General features: G+C 40.4%; 1 long non-coding RNA gene across 1 annotated transcript in view; it reads left to right on the top strand.

Annotated features, from left to right (window-relative positions):
* LOC129532723 (uncharacterized) overlaps positions 1 to 9,767 on the top strand; it is a 309,267-nt gene extending 299,500 nt beyond the window's left edge. Inside the window, exon 3 of the long non-coding RNA XR_008678602.2 lies at positions 9,512 to 9,767. This is a non-coding gene — a long non-coding RNA (uncharacterized lncRNA). The remainder of the gene's footprint in view (positions 1 to 9,511) is intronic.
* The last annotated feature ends 9,545 nt before the right edge of the window (positions 9,768 to 19,312 follow it).

Raw genomic sequence — 19,312 nt, 5'->3', positions numbered from 1 at the left:
CCTAAGATCAGTTGTTCATTGCGATCCTACTATTATTTTACATGCCTCTCCCAGACTCCATGTTTTTTTTTTTTTTCGTGCTCAGTGTACTTAGTAACAGACCCAGGTCTATTCTGTAAGGCAATTTTATCTCTCTCTGGATCATCTCCTGTTCATTATCATCTTATTTTTATCATATTACATTCTAGATTTATTATCTATTATATTACATGCCTGGAGGGTGGGATTCATTTTGAGGAGAGGAGATGTGAGAGAATTCCATACTGATATCCCTTCTGTCTTTATGGCATCCTGTAATTTCAGACACTTGCCATTTCTACGCATCCACACTGGCCTCCCATACATCTGTTCTCCACACAATAACCAGAGTGACATTTTAAAAGCTCAGATATGCCTACATTACCCTCATTGCTTAAAATTCTTCAGAGATTCCTATTGCTCTAAACTCTTCAGAGATTCCTATTGCTCTGACCCTCAAGCTCCATATCTCCAGTGTGGCCTCTGTGGTCCTGGGCACTCTGATTTTTGCAGGTCACTGGTCTCCTCTTACCCTTCTCCGATGCATGTTCTCACTGCTCCAGCCACCTTCATCCTTATATTCATGAATAATCCAGACTTTGGACCCCAAAAAGCATTTATCAGATATTCCATCTGTCTAGGATGCTCCCTCTGCCTTCACCTCCTCACCTGCCTCCTCTACCTAGCTAACTCACCTTAAGATTTCAGCTCAGCCATCGTCTACTCAGGAAACTCCTTTGCTGGCCAAAACCCTGTCTTCCCAACCTGGCCCCTGCATCGGTGCCGCTGTAATGCCATCATGGTGTTGTGTGCTGCTCCTGTGTAGCACCACTTCCCTTGTTTTGTCTTCTGCTTTCTTTGTCTCCATTTCATCCTCTTTTCCTGGTAGACACTGAGCTCTATCAAAAGTGTTTTTGCCACTATTGTATCCTCAGCACATAGCATGTTCCCAAGAATAGTATGTATTTAATAAACAACTCATTCATTGAATAAACGAGTAAATGAGTAAATGAATAAAAGAAAATCTCATTAAGGCACTCTTATTTTATAACTGAAATTAAATGTGATTAGATATTGACCTTGCAAAGAACATGATCTAGTAATATATTAATCAGGCTAGGTTATGCTACAGTAACACATAACCCCAAAATTTTGGGGTTCAAACAACAAAGCTTCTGTTGGGAATGTAAAATGGCACAGCAAGGCAATTTCTTACTAAACTAAACATGTGCTTACCATACGACCCAGCAATTGCACTCTTGGGCATTTATCCCAGGGAAGTGAAAACTTATATTCATGCAAAATTCTGTGCATAAATGTTCATAGCAGCTCCATTCATAATAGCCCTAAACTGGAAACAACTCAAATGTCTTTCAATGGGTGGACGGTTAAACAAACTGTGGTGTATCTATACCATGGAACACTACTAAACAAGAAAAAGGGATGAACTATCTATACACACAACAACTTCAATATATCTCAAGGGAATTGTGCCAAGTGGAAAAAAGGTTACATATTTTTTTGCACAACATTGTGAATGTAATTGATGCCACTGAATAATACGCTTAAAAATGGTTAGAATGATGGCCGGGCATGGTGGCTCATGCCAGTAATCCCAGCACTTTGGGAGGCTGAGGCAGGTAGATCACCTAAGATCAGGAGTTTGAGACCAGCCTGGCCAACATAGTGAAATCCCGTCTCTACTAAAAATACAAAAAATTAGCTGGGCGTGGTGGCAGGCACCTGTAATCTCAGATATTTCCGAGGCTGAGGCAGGAGAATTGCTCAAACCTGGGTGGTGGAGGTAGCAGTGAGCCGAGATCACGCCATTGCACTCCAGCCTGGGCAACAAGAGTGAAACCCCACCTCAAAAAAAAAATTGTTAGAATGGCAAATTTTATGTTGTATATATTTTACTACAATAAAAAATTTCAAGGTCACATACTGTATGATTCTATTGATCTGTTCTTGAAATGGCAAACACGTAGATATGGAGAACAGATTAGTTGTTGCCAGGAGTCAGAGAGAGGGAGGAAGGGAGAGAGGTAACTGTGACTACTAAAGGGTAGCACTTGAGATCCTGTGCGGGGACTGCTCTGCTCTTCATCACACATGTGATAACATTTCGGGGAACTAAGTACACACAAGCACACATGCACAAAGGAGCACATGTAAAACTGGTGGCATCTGAATAAAGTCAGTGGATTTTATCAGTGTCTACTTTCTGCTTATTGTATTATAGTTATGCAAGATGTTATCACTGGGGAAAACTGGATAAAAAGTAATAGGATCTCCTTGCATATGAGTGTATAAATATCTCACAAAAGAAATTAAGCAACAACAACAACACAAGTTTACTCCTCACTCAAGCTACATGTCCTCTTTGGTGTGGCTGGGGGTCCCACCCATGAAAATAACACAGGCCATTGGAGCTTCTGCCATCTGGAGCTTCACCAGTCACCTCACCAGGGGAAGGAGATTTGGCAAATTACAGTCAGCCCTCTGTATCTACGGGTTCCACATCCACCAACTCAACCAACCACAGATGGAAAATATTAAAAAATAATAACAACAATGGAAATAATACAAATTTTAAAATAATATAGGCTGGGCACAGTGGCTCACACCTGTAATCCCAGCACTTTGGGAGGCCGAGACTGCAGATCACCTGAGGTCAGGAGTTTGACACCAGCCTGGCCAACGTGGTGAAACCCTGTCTCTACTAAAAATACAAAAATGAGCCAGGCGTGGTGGTGCATGCCTGTAATCCCAGCTACCAGGGAGGCTGAGGCAGAAGAATCGCTTGAACCTGGGAGGTGGAGGTTGCAATGAGCTGAGATCGCACCACTGTACTCCAGCCTGGGTGACAGAGTAAGACTCTGTCTCAAATAAATAAATAAAATAAAATAATGTAAGATAAGATAAGAACTACTTACATACCATTTACATTGTATTAGGTATTATAGGTTATCTAGACTTGATTTTAAATATTTGGGAGGATATGCATAGTTTATATGCAAATACAACCCCATTTTATATAAGCACCTTGAGCATTCATGGATTTTGGTATCAGCAGGGGTTTCTGGAACCAATCCTCTGTGGATGCTGAAGGACGACTGTACTCCCTGACTCTTAAAGGCTTCCAGCTATAAGCAACATACATCATTTCCACTCATGTTTCATCGGCCAGAGCAAATCCTCTGGCTTTACTAACTTCTAGGAAGCAGGGAAGTTCAGCCTTGCTATGTGTCTGAAAATAAAATAATCAAAATATTGATAAAAGCACCACAGTCACAGCTGTTGATTAAGATTATATAAATGGTTAAAATACTTACAAAGCATTTAACATTTATGCCATTATCACGTGACCAATTATATAAGCATCTTCCATTTAGCAATAAATTGAATGTAGGGAAATACAAAAATAAATATTACACTTGTCACTGTGGATAAAACTTTGTACTGGGCCTGAGTTTCACTCTTCAGAAAAAGTGAAATGCTAAAATGTAAGTTAGAATGCACCCATGTAACAAAGACAAGTTTCTCCTTTTGCCCACTGAATTTTCATGGAAGTAATGCTTACATGTAGCTTTTCTAGCTGCAGGCGTCTAAGTAGTGAAAGCGTACCCGTAGCTTTTCTATCTGAAGACATAAGTAGTCAATTTAAAATGAAACTGACATGTGTGAAAAAGTTTGTACATGTTCAGGGAGGCTGTGTAGAAGGCGTTGGGATGGGCGAGCATACATGGATCAGATTGATAAATTTGGAAGATCACAGGTGCAGGACAAACAACAGAAAAGCGAGGAGTTTGCTAAGAAAAGAAACATAATACCACTAATCAAGAAAAAACCAGAAAGCTCTGAGAATAACCAACTGCATGTTGTAGTTGTAAGAAATTAAATAAAATATTTTGCTATGTAGAAACATATCTAAGATGTATTTTTAACATGCACCTTTTATGTATTTAATAAACAGCTTGTATGTATTTAAGAACACAATTATATTGATCAGAGTTGCTTAGGGTCAGGAACAACAGGAAACTCATGCTTAACGAGCATCCAGTGACTGGCATCACTGTCTTTGGCACCCAACTTTAACCCACACGATGCTCTCGCATCTTTACTAGCACCCTATTTTACAAATGCATCAAGAGTCAGAAAAGTGATATTATGTCTCCAGAGCTGGCATTTGCATCTAGGACTGCCCGACCACTGAGTCTAGTAGACTGTGCTGTACTCATCATCAGTTCCCTGGGGTGGCACCACATACAAGGGCTGCTGTGACTGGCTTCAGCCTCCTTTTCCAAACTCTGTTCACTGCTTCCTTCTATGGCCTCCAATCTCCAGCCAAAGGACATCTCTCACACTTACTCAAGCCCAGCCTTCAAAATGCAGCCTCTGCCTCTTCAAATGCAGTTCCCCCTGCCCTTTCTTTCTTACCTCTTTACCCCAAATCTTACCGATTCTGCAGATCCTAGCTCGTGTGCTACCTCCTTCAAGTCTTTCATCATCATTGCCTTAAAACCTTTCAGATACAAAGCAAGAAATTAATGAATGGATGAATGAATGAAGAGATAGGCAAATGTTGTTTTCCCCTAAAAGCTATGTTGTGTCCCCCTAATTCTTTCCCAAGCATTTTGTGGTTGTTGTTATACTCTATTGGCTATTATGTAGCTATTTGAATTCAACTCAGAAGACATTAATTGCGTTTTTATTATTGCAGAGTTCCATGCTGAGTAGGGAGGGGAATACAACATGGATAAGACCCAGTCCAGTCTCTGCACTTTACGTTTTCACAAACCCTTTTGGTGAAATCACCTCTAACGCACTCGAGCTCGCTCGTCAGACTCTCAGATCCTTGAAAGAGAAAGTACATTTACAGAGTGGGAATGCTACTTCATGCTTTTTTCCAAGAGAATTCTGACTTACATCAACATCCTTCATCAAGAGCAAAGCTCAATGTAGAATAACTCCATTCCTGGCCAAGTCAAGACCCGCCAGGCTCCGGGATGCCTGGCTTCATCACTCAGGATCGCAAATAGCCTGTTGCGGCTACAGCTGGTTTGAAATGATAAGGTTGGGAAAACCAAACAGTACTGCCCCAGTGTTCATAAAAATAAGCAGAAATTAGAGAAGCCTTAGCATTCTTAAGAGTTATCATTTATTATGATAACCTTGCTCATTTCAAGAGTGATCCCGGAACAGTTAAAAAAATTAAAATAAGATGGCAACGTAATACTACTATTTAAAATAAAATCATGGATTAATACCAGAAAACTTCAGATTATTCCATTTAACTTCATGTAGGGGAGTCTGCAAAATTAAGTGACTCAGGCTTTTTATTTATAGAAACAACTTGGATGTTGGTCTGAGAAGTGAGATAAAGTTTTCAAATAAGCTCAAGTCACAGAGAATTGTAAATAATGAAGAACCATGTGGATGGAAAATAAATCTTTTAAGTACCCTAATTGATAGGAGAAGCATTTCATATTAGATAAAACCTAATAAAAATATTTAAAGACAGGATGTAAAAATTATACACACGCACACACACACACACATATATATATAAAATCATGAAACCTGCATCACCATTTTGTATCCCAAGGGAAAACAAGAAGAAAAAAATAAAAAGGAAAAGTTGTATTGCTATTTAAAAAAAAAAAAAAAAGTAAATTTCTTCCTGCTCGCTCCACAAGAGGAACCTTGAAACTAAAGTGTGGGGCACAGACTGGCTGAGGACCCAGCTAGCCAACAGCATTCCCTGGTCTGAATTAGCAAAAGGCACCCTCTCTGGGTGGATTCAGCACTTTGAACATATGGCTTGACATCTGAAGAGTCGGTTTCAGCTAAGGAAAGGTGTCTGCCTCCCAGGAAATGCAGCTCTGCCTAAGTGCTGGACTGTAGCTCCCCGGTCCCCTTGCAGTAGGACGTACATTTCACAATGGACCCCACCGACCCCCTGGAATTCTGCATAAAATGTCTGGGGGAAAGGCATTGGATTGTAGTCCCCATTCTAATTTTTGAACTAATCTTCATCTCTCTGAGCTCAGTTTCCCCCCCTGCAAATTGAGAAAGTGGTGCCCATCAGACCTACTCCAATGGGAAGGATCAGATGAGCTTACTCATGGGGAAAGGCTGGGTTAATTGCCCACCATCATATAGGAGTAAAACTATCCATGTTGAATAAGCCATCCCTCATTTACGTTTCAGAGAATAAAATGTTTTCCCATTTTACATCCTAATGTATTCTTATTTTGACATTTTAAAGTGCGTTTATTTTCCAATTTTGTTCATTTAGATTTGTTTCTTCAAGTAAATTAATAATTATAATAAATAGAAACATGATAATGATTACCATTTACTGACCACATTTCCATGCGCCAGACATTGTATCAAGCACTTCTAATATCTCTGTGGTCTCATGTCATCCTCACAAGGTGGGAGTGTTACTTCCTCCATTGTACAGATGCAAAACCTAAGACACAAAAATTAAGTAACAAAAAATAGCACACACAGGGTTTAAATGAACATCTTTGTGATCCACAGCTTTTCCTCCCCAAAATTTCATTATGGAAAATTTGAAACAGAGATAAACAGTAATCACTCTACGCTACCACCTCGCTTTTGGCATAATGCTGTTCATCCTCTTTATATTATTCTAATATTGTAGGAGGATTTCTTTTCATTACAGGGTGGATAGAATAGAGAGGGGATTTTTTATACAGTTGAGGTACAGCTATTAATAGTTGGCCTCCACCACCAGTTCAGGAAGATGGGAGAAAAGCTAATGTTGTCTGCGTTGTAATAGTTTTCTTTTTTTTAGCTTCTGCAAGTGCGAATTTAATTCCTAACATCATTCTTAGAATCATTTATTCTTGCTAATAATTGCAGCAATAACAATTCAGAATCTCTGCAGCTTTGGCAAAGGTGGTCAGGGAAATAAACATCGTATTTAAGTCTCTATTGAGAGTAAGTGGAAGGTGCTTAATCATGTTCATGAGCCTCTAACTACACTCTCTTATCAGAGACTCCACTCGGGACACTCTGTAGCTTCTTACAACTGACAGGCTACAAATCAGGCCCTGGACTGCACCACTGATTCCTTTGAAAAATATCACCTGCAACTTGTGCACATCATGCCTCCAAATATTAGACTCTATTTATGGAACCCATCCTGTACAAATCGTCCTGACTTTAGAAAACCTTCCCAGTATCAAAACATAGGCATCCCTATTGGGCTCAAAATATCTGATTCCCATAGGCTTGAGCAACGTAGAGTTGCTCATTCAAAAGCCCAGCTTCTTCTCCAGGTTTCTGGTTTGGTGATAATCAAGAGAACTTTTGAGCGATTACTGTGTCAAGTAATGAATTGGGCATTTAAGAATGATCTCTTTTAACGTTAAGAACAATCCTATGAGGTAGTTAACACCCTCATTTTATAAATAGGGAACCAATCTTAAAGTGATTATTTGTCCAGGGTTCTCTTTTTTCTGAGCACATGAGAATCCTAGTTGGCTTGACACTAGCTCAGTTTTAACCACAACGTGCTAATACCTCCCAGGCTAGGCATTGGCTCCAAAGAGACAATGAGGCTCTATCACACCTCTCTCCCCTGTGAGCCCTCCAGCTGCAGTGAATCAAAAAAGAGCACTCTCTCAGATGGAACCAGGATTAGTCTACGGGTCGAGTCCACATATTAATATTTTGCCATTCCAGATCTGAGCCACAATCCACTCCTCCGTGCCATGCTCTGGAAGCAATTCAGGAAGTAAAAGAGGATTCACAGAGCCATTGCGATCAACCCAACATGGTTTGTTGAAGAATTGAAGGACTTGGAAATCACAGTTCCTTTGCTTCTCCTCTTTTATGGTTATATGCTCCTTAGGAACAACACCAGAGAGTAGGTGTCCCCCAGGCATAAGTTTTCACCCACACACATCAGGATAATCTTCTGTTGCATCCGCACTTGAGCTAATCTCAAAGGAGACAATTTGGGGAATTTCGATCATGCTCGCCTGGTGTCACAGCCCTCCCAGCAGCAAGCAATGCTTGGATCCTTATGGGAAATTCAAGTGCTCACAATTCCAGCTGTGCAATGGATGTCATTCTCACTTTGTCTTCCACTGGTGTGGGGTAGCTGCGGAAATGCTACATCTGTCATCCTTACTTTCAAGAAAAAAAATGTCTGTATTACAAGGCTATCTATAGTTTTTCCAATGTTTCTGCAAAGAAGGGGAAAAGAGGATGTGTTGAAAGACATGGCTGCCTGTGGACACTGCTGAGTAAATTTTGGCCAGTGTGGTGTAGTCATGAAGCTCCAAAAATATATATTTTTTCCTGGTTCAAAAGGGAAGGGAACAGTTCCCCACTGCACTAGAAAAGTGCTGGGACTTGACAGACAAAGACAAAACCTACTCTTGCCACTTTTCTCTGAAGTGTTTCCATAAGCCCAAATTTCTGGGTAGTTACAAGTAATTTGCTTTAACTTAATTTCTTTCATTCAAGTTTTTGGAAAAAAGAAATCTGTCACAGGCAATGGAAAATAATTAAGACATTAGCCCAGTGTTGGATGTTCAGGCAGCAAGCTGCATTAACCTACATGTCAATGTTGAATTACAGTATTACCAAACATACAGTGGAGACAGAAAGTCAAGGAATGAGAGAAAAAATTAGCCCTGGTCATATTCCACTCGTTAAGTTCCTTGCCTTTCTGCTCTGGCCATCATCTTCTCCAGTTCTCTGCTGCTATCTCTTGAATGAATTGACTCTGCCAACTTCGAGGATCCTCCTTCATAATCTATTCAATATGTGCATTCCCTTTGGAAGGAATACAGTAGTCTGGTGTGCGTTTTCTATCTGCTCCTAATTTCCTATCCTGTGAATTATGTCATCTAGTTTTTGTGCTTTTGCCAGTGGGAAAAGGCTGTCTAGATCAATTTGGTTGGACCACCTCGTATCCCTAGGAACACCAATTAGATCACCACAAAGCTGACTCATGCCTAGGAAGACCACCCTCAGTTTCCTCTACTGTCCCTTAGTTTAAACACTTAGCCTTAGGAAGGCTCTCGGAGATGTCATCTGACACACAGTGCTTCTGCCTAATCCAGTCCTATAATGGGTCAGGTTTGTACACATCTTGCAAAAGCCACAGACATATGCTGAGATATTCAATCTACAAAGAGATGTATTCTGGCTATGGAGGGTAGATTTTGATCCAGGAAGTGAGATTTTTTTATTCCCACCCTCCTGAATTTAATCAGAGCAGCTACAGAGGATGTGGGAAGCTCTTATGATTTCCAGACTGATGTTATTAGATTAGAATGTAAGGGGTAATGCAATGCTCACATCTACACAAACAGCGAAGAATGAAAAGAACTTCACGTCAAATTACCTGGATCATTGTTTCCATTGTTTAGTTTGATGTCCATGGCAAAACACATACTCGGAAAATTTTGTAAAGTATTTTAATCCAATCTTGTCTTCTTGGCAGAATCCATTTAAAGGGATGGAAGATTGATGTCCATGGCATCCTCTGAACCTAAGATCCTAAGACATGTCACCCATAATCTGGTCACACCATCCAAAAGAAACCCTGAAGGCACAGGTAATTAACATGAAATGTTCAAACATACTTTGAAGACAAAGCATATTTTCTTCTTGTTGTCTTCTCTACTCTGTGTTAATCATTTGGTTAATGGATACGGGTCAACTAAAAATTGGACTTGTATTTAGAAGTCATTAAAGGGAAAAAGGGAGAAAATTGTTTGGCTGTCCAGCAGGACTCTGAAAGCTGGTACCTGCCATGCTTGTCTGGGAAGAAGAGGCATGAATGTGACCTTTTGGGTAGAACACAAATAGCCAGCATTCCTTATGCTTGTGGCTCCAACGACCCCAGGGCTGTCCCTGGAAATTGATTATAGAAGCTCTTGTCAGGGTCCTGGCTTCTGAAGCCAAATCTAATTAGAGATGAGCAACCACAGCCCCATTCGTTCATGGCTAGAATCTGCTTTCCTCTGAACCAATCAGACTGTAGCTGTACCTGCATGGAGGAGAAAAGAACTTGTTCCTGGACTATGTTCCTGTGTTACAATGAATCAGACCAAGGGCTGGGTTATTTTGCTTGGTTGTCCCAAATACTTGACTCTATGTACCCTCTGCTCTGGCTGTCATAGTCCCTTTGCTGCCACCAGCAACAAAAACATGTATCTGTTAAAATAGAATAGTTCCAGAACCATCACAGATAACTAGCTACATATTCCAGATGCCCATAAGACGGGAGGTGTCTTCAATTGGAAACATCACAACCATGGTTTTGTTTGTTCAATTTACATAAATTAGCGGCTGGTTTCTCAATTTCCTCCACCAAAGTCAATACTCACAAGGAAACATTTTTATAGATGACAGAAGTATTAATTGCCTGGAAGTCCCTAAATTGGAATAACATTCTTTTTAGAGCAAGACCTGATATTGTATTATTTTATTATAATTGTATTACATGAATATACTGTTGTTTCAAATCATACAGGATACATGAAACATAATCAAAAGATTCCCTTCAAACATCGCCATTCTCCATATACACAAACATGGAGCCCCTCTATTTCCATGAAGAAACTGCTGTTGGCAGTTTTTGACATACACTTCCAGAATATTTTCAATTAAACTAAATATTTATGTTTTTGTTTTTCTATTTCATATAGTTATAGCTTACACGTATCAGGTTAACTTTTTAAAAAATTTAATATGTCTTGGAGCCTTTTCCATGTAAGCATATATAAATTTTATCACCTTCCTTTTAATTGAGAATCTATCACCTGGTCTCTTTCCCAATATTAGGGGAAATGTTTCCAATATCTCACCATTTAGCATGATGCCTCCCATTGGTTTTTGTAGATTTTTTTCTATCCAATCAAGGAATTTCCTTCTATTCTTAGTTTGCAGAGAGTTTCTCATATTGAATAGATGTTAAACTTTGTCAAATGTTTTTCCATACAGCTATGGAGATGATGATTAAATTAGTTTTTACTTTCTGTTTATGTACTGAACTACATTGATTTATTTTCAAATGTTAAAATACTCTTGCATATGTGGAATAAACCCCACTTGGTCATGCTATATTATCCTTTTTCATATACTGCTAGATTCTATTTGCTAATATTGTGTAACATTTTTACATTTATATGAAGGAAAGAGTTTGTCGTTTTTCTTTCTTACAACTCCTTCAGTTTTGGAATCAGTTTATGCTGGCCTTATAAAAAGAATTAGGCAGGAGTCTCTTTTTTTCTACTTTCTAGAAGCCTTTGTACAAGATTAGTTTACCTTTTCCTGAATTTTGGAAAAAGGCACCAATGAAGTCTTCTGTGCCTGGAGTTTTGTTTGTGGAGAGGTTTTAAATAATGAATTCCATTTCTTTAGTAGATACCAAACCATTCAGATTTCTGTTTCTTCTTTTGTCAGCTTACATAATTTGCATATCTCATGGAATGTGTCCGTTTCAATCAAATTTCCAAATGTATTGGCCTAAGGCTGTTTGTTGTGACATACTATTTGCTTTTTAATATCTGTAGGGTCTGTGGTGAAAATTTTCTCTTTCTTGCTAGTTTCCCTTTCTTTTTCAAAGTTCTTCTTGGTAGCAGTTTATTCAATTTTATCAATCTTCTCAAGGAAATATTTTAGGATTTTTAAATTCTGTTGTACTTGTTGTTTTTCTATGTAATTCTTTTATCATATAGTACAAGAAAATTCTTGTCTCTGCCTGTGGTAGGCAGAGTAAGGGTCCCTCAAAAATATCCACATCCTAATCCCTGGAATCTGTGAATATGTTACCATACATGGCAAAAAGAGTTTTGCAGATGCAATTAAGGTTTTGGTCCTTTAGATGAGGAGATTATCCTGGATTTTCCAGGTGGGCTGAATCTAATCACAATGTCCTTAAGAGTAGAGAACATGTCTCAGCTTCACACAGAAAAATGGAACATGAATAGGATTCAACCTGCTATTTCTGGCATTGAAATGCAAGAATGGGACCACCAGCCAAGGAATTTGGTTGTCTCTAAAAACTGAGAATAGGCCTGGGCATAGTGGCTCATGCCTATAATCCCAGTGCTTTGGGAGGCCAAGGCAGGAGGATTGCTTGAGGCCAAGAGTTTGAGGCCAGCCTGGGCAACATGGCAAGACCCTTTTTCAACAAAAATAAAAATAAAATTAGCCAGGCATGATGGTGTGGGTCTGTAGTCCTAGCTACTTGGGAAGCTGAGGCAGGAGAATCACTTGAGCCCAGGAGGTCAAGGCTTCAGTGAGCCATAATTGTACTGCTGCACTCCAGCCTGAATGACAGGAAGAGACCCTGTCTATAGGAAAAAAAAAAAAAAAAGCTGAGAATGGTCTTCAATTTATAGCCAGCAACTGATCCTACAACCTCAAGGAACTGGATTCTGCCAACAACCCAAATAAGCAAGAAACAGATTGAGCCTCCAGAAAAATAAGGCAACCCTGCCTCCACCTTGATTTTAGCCCAGTGAGATCCGTGCAAACTTTCTGACCTGCAGAATTATAAGATAATAGATTTATGTTGTTTTAAACCACTAAGTTTGTGGTAATTTGTTACAATAGCAATAGAAAATGATTATGCCACCCTGCATAGCTTAGAGTCCAAAGAGGGAGGAAGAACATACCTCGCCCACGACAAATCAGCAGGGTATGACTGTGGGGTGGGGGAGGGGAGATGAGTGATTTAACCCTGGCTTCACCTTCAAAAAGAGCCTCAAATTTAAATTTGACTTTATTGGCAAATGCCCATATGATCATTGTAATATGAGTACATCTGTGTGTATGAAATAATCCAACTTGTTAAACATTTAAATGCTGCAAAGATTTGTCACCCTTTTGAAACATTTCTTCATTTTCCCATGTATTGCAGATCTCAAAGACAGTGGTCTGAGCCTCTTTCACGTGAAAGGAGGCAGGACTTAGTGGAGCTGAGCAGAGCTCCATTGACAGTGTGTTCCATAAGGAAGGACTATGTGTGCAAATCCCAGTAATGAAGATAGAAATCATGGGCACAGAGAACATGAGAGGAAACCTCAGAGTCTGACCCAGTGATGGGGCTGCAGGTGGCACAAGGGATACTGGGGAAGCAGGCAGGACCTGCTGGTGTAGGTAGGGTCCATAGGGCTGTGCTAGCAGTTTGGACCTCATCCAAAGGGCAATGAGGAGCTATGAAAGGTTTAAAGGGGAAGGGGACTCACACTTAATTGTGTTCTCTCCGGCAGTATTCCCTGGTTATAACATAGATATAATAGCTTCCCCATTCCTCTCTACATCTTGACCTTCTGGGAAGAAGAGCACCCAGCAGAGGAGGAATGGTGGGTAGGAGATTCAGGTGGCCTTACGGTTACAAGCAAGGAAGGAAGTTCTAATTTGGGCCTCCAGAGTTTGCTCGTGGCAATTGAAAATATTTCCTGTGAAAGGCAAAAGACAAGCTGAACTGACAGATGATCCCCCTTCTTAACGGACTCTGCACCCAGTCAGTGTCACTGCCTCCTTCTCTGTGAGGAAGACCCTTGGCAGGGTTGCCCGCACTATTCTTATACTTTTCTCTTATACTTTTCCGCACTTTTTTTTTTTTTTTTTTTACTTCTTATAAATTTTTTCAGACAAACAGAAAAGTCAAGCATGATATTACTCACACTCACAGACCATTTCCTCTGACAATTGTTAACACTTTACCATGTTTGATTCATCTAATTTTTGTTCAGTAGTATGTTGCAGTAAATTACAGACATCAAGACATTTTATCCTAAAATGGTTAAGTACAAATCCTGGAGGATTGTTCTATATACCACAGATCAGTATAATTCCTAAGAAGATTAACAGTTGCTTAATATAATCTAAGCCAAGTCTATCTTCCCATTTCCCCCACTGTCCCCAAATGTCTTTACAACTGCTTTGTTCCATTTAAGACTCAATCAAAGTCATGTATTTTATTAGATTATTGTTTCTCTTGAGTTTCCTTTAATGGCAACAGACCCTCATCACCACGCTTATTTATTTATATATTTATTTATTTATTTATTTATTTTAATTTTTTGACATGGAGTCTTGCTCTGTCACCCAGGCTGGAGTACAGTGGTGTGATCTCGGCTCACTGCAACCTCCACCTCCCAAGTTCACGCAATTCTCGTGCCTCAGCCTCCCAAGTAGCTGGTATTACAGGTGCTTGCCACCACACCTGGCTAATGTTTGTATTTTTTGGTAGAGACGGGGTTTTGTGATGTTGGCCAGGCTAGTCTCAAACTCCTGACCTCAGGTGATCCACCCACCTTGGCCTTGGCCTCCCAAAGTGCTAGGATTACAGGCATGAGCCACCATGCCTGGCTCTTTACTTTATTTTCCCAAGACATTTAAACTTGTTAAAGGGGCCAGGCCAACTGTCCTATAGACCAGTGGTCCCCAACCTTTGTGGCACCAGGGACAGTTTTCGTGGAAGGCAATTTTTCCAGGGATGGTTGGGGGTAGTGGGGTTGGAGGGACAGGGTGTTGAGGGGGATGGTTTTAGGATGAAACTTCCACCTCACATTGTCAGGCATTAGTTAGATCTAGGTTGTGTGATCTAGATCGCTGGCATGTGCAGTTCACAATAGGGTTCCTGCTCCTATGAGAACCTAATGCTATGGCTGATCTGGCAGGAGGTGGAACTCAGATGGTAATGCTCGCTGGTTCACCACTCACCTCCTGCTGTGCAGCCCAGTTCCTAACAGGCCACGGACTGGTATCAGGCCACAGCCCAGGGGTTGGGGACCCCTGCTGTAGATTGTCCCACATTCTGGATTTGTTTAACTGGTTCCTCACGGTGTTGATAAACTTCTTCCTCTGCTCCCTTATCTCTGTTTCCAATAAGCTGGAGATTAAATATATACACTTGATTAGAATCCCCTTAGCATTTTCAGTATGCTCATTTTATAAGTGATGCCAGGTACTTCGTACTGCATCTTGCTGGGGCATGTCATATTTGGTGGCCCCACCATGACATATGTCAAGATTAATTTCTACTTAAGACAATGACAATGAGAGGTTTTCTTCTTATGAGATACAAGTCTATGGAAATAATTCATTGGCACCATGTGTATACCTAGTTCTCCACTAATGGTTTGCCTAAAGGTTTTTATGTCTATTTTTATTTTTATTTGAATAGAGTTATTTCACAGATTGCAAAATGATCTTGTGCTTTTTGATCCAGAGATGGGCTAAGCATGAGAACGATCCAACTCTTTTGTTTGGAGGACCAGCTAACCTCTAATGTCCCCTGTTTTCTTACAGTCCTGCTTCTCTGGGTGTTGTCCGGAAGGGGCATGTTCAAGGTTGTCAGACCTCTGTTCTCTGCAGCCCATGCATATACACACACATACCCAGCCAACAACTGAGGTTGTCTTTCAGTTACTGACAGAATTGTAGCCAGACAGCCAACTTCCAAGAGCAGAGGTGTCCGAGGTGGCAGGAAGCATAAGGCCCCCATGGGGCCCCCTCTCACATGCATGGCCCTGTCACAAGGGCAGTCAATTGCCCATCTCCTGTTTGCTTTATGGGGAGCACCCAGCTGAGGAGGAATGATGGGCAGAAGATTCATGTGGCCCTATGGGCAAGGAAGGAAGTTCTAATTTGGGACTCCAGAGTTTGCTCGTGGCAACTGAAAATATTTCCCGTGAAAGGCAAAAGAAAAGCTGAACTGACAGATGATCCCTCTTCTTCATGGACTCTGCACCCAGTCAATGTCACTGCCTCCTTCTCTGTGAGGAAGTCTCTTGGCAGAGCTGCCCCATACTATCCTTTTGAATGAAGACTCTGTTAATTAAATACCACTGTGCTTCCAGGAGACATTTTCTAGGCAATTATTGATTCCAATTCAACTCGATGGAAATGTTCCCCGCATTCTTGGGAGGACTCCCTGAGATGGTAATCTTTTCCCAAAATTTTTTTTTTTTTTTTTTTTTACTATTTGTTAAGCTTCCTTGTACATTTGGAAATTATATAATCCTCTAATAAAACCAAAATGAATATAATTGGGTTCTTCAGTGGATTCAAGTATTTGTTCATTTCCAAAAGTGGAGAGATTTTATCATTTTGGTCGCTTTTATCCCCTCTGTAAATTTAGCTTGGATACCTATTGGCTGTTATTTTCTCCACTTCCCCAACCACTAAACAGTTAGAAATACAGGGGATGCAGCTCAGGGGACTTTCATGTGGCTCTTTTCTCTGGAAAACCACTGGCTTGGCATCCCTTGGCTTAGTATGTTGGTCTAATATTCTGTCTGCAAAGGTAACATTGTGGTTTAGCAAAGGAAAGGAAAAAAAATACAGGGGAAGTGGAGTGCCAAACTATGGTGTAAAAGACTTGTTTTGAAAATCATTAAAGATGCATCAGAGTCTACAGGGTCTTTGATTTCAGGACCATGAATGGGGGTCAGATGGCTCACACACTCCTTGACATCATAAGCACCGTTTTGTGGGTCTTGGCACTTGTGCATTTTCCTGGGGAGAAGGGTCACGACTTTCACCAGGTCTGCAAAGGAGTTCATGACCCAACAAACTAATGTGATTTTCAGTGCCCAGGAAATCACAGCAAGACACACTAAATGGAAAGGAACTGAAACACAAAATAAACCTCACCATATGTCCTCAGATGACAGCCTTGGTTTAGCCTCCTGTCCCAGTGGAATGAGTAACACCTTCTTTTACCATCCAAAAGGTCCTCATTTGGGTGGTCTCCCTGTTTATAACCCTGGTTCATACTCTATTGGCATAAGGTTCCCACTCCTCTCTGCAAATCACCAATACCATCCTTTTCCCAGTCGATCTGCTTAATGGGACTTTCTGCTAAAACAGATCATGTCTTTTTGGCTAAAGCTGTCCTCGAAATGGTGATAATGCTCCAGATTATCAGATCATAAAACCCTGCGGGGTACATCAGGCACAGGGCCTGGGTCAAAGGCAGGCCTCTGGGAAGACTGTTTACAGGATTGAGCTGCTGTAAAACTCGCTTGGGTGGAGTCCAAGTCAGTCTCCCTACCCCTGTCATGGGGCAGGTCAGGGGCAGTGGGAGAACAGAGAGGGATGAGGACTCGGGCTCAGGTCTCATAGTCATAAAGCATAATGCATTTAGAGTTTTGCCACCATAGACAAATATAACCTCACAGCTAGGGAGGAGGATGCAGGAGATTTTATGAAAAGTTCTTAGGTACCATGACATCTTCTCTACCTTTTCACGATTTAAGGAATCTGAAAAAAAATGAAAACACCCCAGCTCACTCTCAACCTCTGGAAAGCCTTGGACCCAAGATATTTATTCAGTCCATCATTCAACAAATATTATTAAACACGTACGATGTGCCGGGCAAAAGGATTCACTGTATACAAAGCAGATGTTGGTCCCTGCCCTCCCAGAACTCCCGGCTTGGGCTAGCACAGGGTGTAAAGAGGTGCTTTGGAGATGCTGCCAGATGCCAAGCCCCCAGCACATTGTAGTCATTAAAAAAAAAAGTCATTATTAATGTTATTCATTTCCGACATTAGTACAGACTGCCTCTTGACTTTGAACAAACTGGTTAATATTGTTTCTCTTTTTTCTTATGACCAGTAAATAATTGATATTTGACTGCTGATGCTCATTTATAAAATGAGAATCATCAGACTACTACAATTTTTTTTTATTTGCTGTTGCTACACTGATACATTTAACAGGCTAATTTTCATCCTATGAATATTTAGATAGATAAATTAAGGAATTAGGCATTCTGTTCTATAATTCTATTAATCCCTAATAGATAGGAATTAAGGAATTTCATTTAATTGGTTTTGGGAGTCTTGTTACATACATACATATATATATCCAAAAGTCAACTACACATACATAAAGCCATAGAAAAGAAGAAAAGATAAATATCCATACATCTTTGTTAAAAATATATATTAACAATGGAGATTGTTTTTTCTTTACTTTATTTACTTATTTGAGACAGAATCTCACTCTGTCACCCAGGCAGGAGTGCAATGGCGCTATCTCGGCTCACTGCAGCCTCCACCTCCTGGGTTCAGGTGATTCTCTTGCCTCAGCCTCCCAAGTAGCTGGGATTACAGGCATGCTCCACCACGCCCAGCTAATTTTTTGTATTTTCAGTAGAGATAGGATTTCACTATGTTGGCTAGGCTGGTCTCAAACCCCTGACCTCAGGTGATCTCCCCACCTCGGCCTCCCAAAGTGCTGGGATTACTGGCATGAGCCACTGTGCCCAGCCTGTTTTTTCTTTTAAAAAGTTAGCATTACTTAAAGAACTTGACAATTACTATCATTAAATAAAATAATTCATGCATTTTCCTTTGATTTTGTTAGCAGTAACGGGAGTTGCTTCATTAGCTCTTCCCTTTAAACCAGAGTGTCATTCTGGAAAATGGATGGAAAATAATTTTGAGAGTGTTATTCGCTGCAATTTGTCTTTCTCTTTGGAAATAGTCACTTCAATAATAAACCCGATCTGAAATGCATTGTCTGCACTTGGTGAAAGCACTTGGGGGTCGTGGATTTCACAACTCTCTAATCTCTGCACACTGCAAGATCTTTCCCAGCTCAGTGTGATAAATCAAATTAATGTCTCCAATTACAGCCCAGGAAAACAAGAGACAATTGGTTCAGAATGAGCTGGCCACTCTGCAAATCATGACCTTTTTATTTATTGTGTATATCATGCCTGCCTTTTAGGCATTTTTATTTGAGGTATCTGTAGTTAATGATATGGTTCATTAGCTGGAGGACGGCTCATGCAGCTTAGCAACACAGTAGTTCACAGCACTATGGGACTTAACTGATTCCACATGGCCCGGAATAGTTTCCTAATAGGGCTTTAGCAGGAATATTTTGATGTGTACATAGCAAATGACATATTTCCAACCAAAAGTACACAGCAGAGGTGTGGCACGCTGAACAATGTTATTTTTGGCTGGTATGTAATTAATATCACCAGCTGTTTCTATTACTTAGACTTTTTTCCCCCTTTGACTTCCATCAGACTAAAGTGATCGCATTTTTGGCCATTGATTAGAATGTTTTTGTGGTTGAATTACTCAGCGTAAACTGAACACCCACATAGGTGTGAGAAGTTAATTGTTTTTCTTTGTACTAAATGCAGCCCAGCCAGCAGATGAAACAACAACAACCACCACCACAACAAAAAACAGTTCCCGTGCTGCGGGAGATCCACTTTTTCTCGCACATAAAATCCGTGGATCCCAGCACTGGCTA

This window comes from Gorilla gorilla, chromosome 2 (genome assembly GCF_029281585.2).
Source record: "Gorilla gorilla gorilla isolate KB3781 chromosome 2, NHGRI_mGorGor1-v2.1_pri, whole genome shotgun sequence".
Taxonomy (NCBI): domain Eukaryota; kingdom Metazoa; phylum Chordata; class Mammalia; order Primates; family Hominidae; genus Gorilla; species Gorilla gorilla.
Note: the sequence above shows the minus strand (reverse complement) of the source record. Positions and strands in the feature narration are given on the sequence as shown.